The following is a 1,274-nucleotide window of genomic DNA, read 5'->3' on the forward strand; positions in this document are numbered from 1 at the left end:
CTCTCTCACACACTCTCTCTCACACACGCTCTCTCTCCCACACACGCTCTCCCCACACATGCTCTCCCACACACGCTCTCCCACACACGCTCTCCCACACACGCTCTCCCACACACGCTCTCTCTCACACACGCTCTCTCTCACACACGCTCTCTCCCACACACGCTCTCTCCCACACACGCTCTCTCCCACACACACTCTCCCACACACACTCTCTCTCACACACACTCTCTCTCACACACACTCTCTCTCACACACACTCTCTCTCCCACACACGCTCTCCCACACACGCTCTCCACACACGCTCTCCCACACACGCTCTCCCACACACGCTCTCTCCCACACACGCTCTCTCCCACACACGCTCCCTCCCACACACGCTCTCTCCCACACATGCTCTCTCCCACACACTCACACACTCTCTCCCACACATTCTCTCCCACACTCACTCACACACACTCTCTCTCCCACACACACACTCTCTCTCCCACACACGCTCTCTCTCCCACGCACTCTCCCCACGCACCCTCTCTCCCACGCACCCTCTCTCCACGCACCCTCTCTCCCACGCACCCTCTCTCCCACGCACCCTCTCTCCCATGCACCCTCTCTCCCACGCACCCTCTCTCCCACGCACCCTCTCTCCCATGCACCCTCTCTCCCACGCACCCTCTCTCCCACGCACCCTCTCTCCCACGCACCCTCTCTCCCACGCACCCTCTCTCCACGCTCCCTCTCTCCCACGCTCCCTCTCTCCCACGCTCCCTCTCTCCCACGCACCCTCTCTCCCACGCACCCTCTCTCCACGCACCCTCTCTCCACGCACCCCTCTCTCCCACGCACCCTCTCTCCCACGCACCCCTCTCTCCCACGCACCCTCTCTCCCACGCACCCTCTCTCCCACGCACCCTCTCTCCACGCACCCTCTCTCCCACGCACCCTCTCTCCCACACACTCTCTCCCACACTCACTCACACACACTCTCTCACACACTCTCTCTCACACACACTCTCTCCCACATACACTCACACTCACACACACTCTCCCACACACACTCTCTCCCACACACACTCTCTCCCACACACACACTCTCTCCTCCCACACACACACTCTCTCCCACACACACACACACTCACACACACACATACTCTCTCCCACACACTCTCCCACACACGCTCTCTCTCACACATACTCTCTCCCACACACACTCTCTCCCACACACACTCTCTCCCACACACGCTCTCTCTCACACACACTCTCTCCCCACACACACT

The sequence above is a fragment of the Scyliorhinus torazame genome, chromosome 19 (assembly GCF_047496885.1).
Source record: "Scyliorhinus torazame isolate Kashiwa2021f chromosome 19, sScyTor2.1, whole genome shotgun sequence".
NCBI classification, from domain to species: domain Eukaryota; kingdom Metazoa; phylum Chordata; class Chondrichthyes; order Carcharhiniformes; family Scyliorhinidae; genus Scyliorhinus; species Scyliorhinus torazame.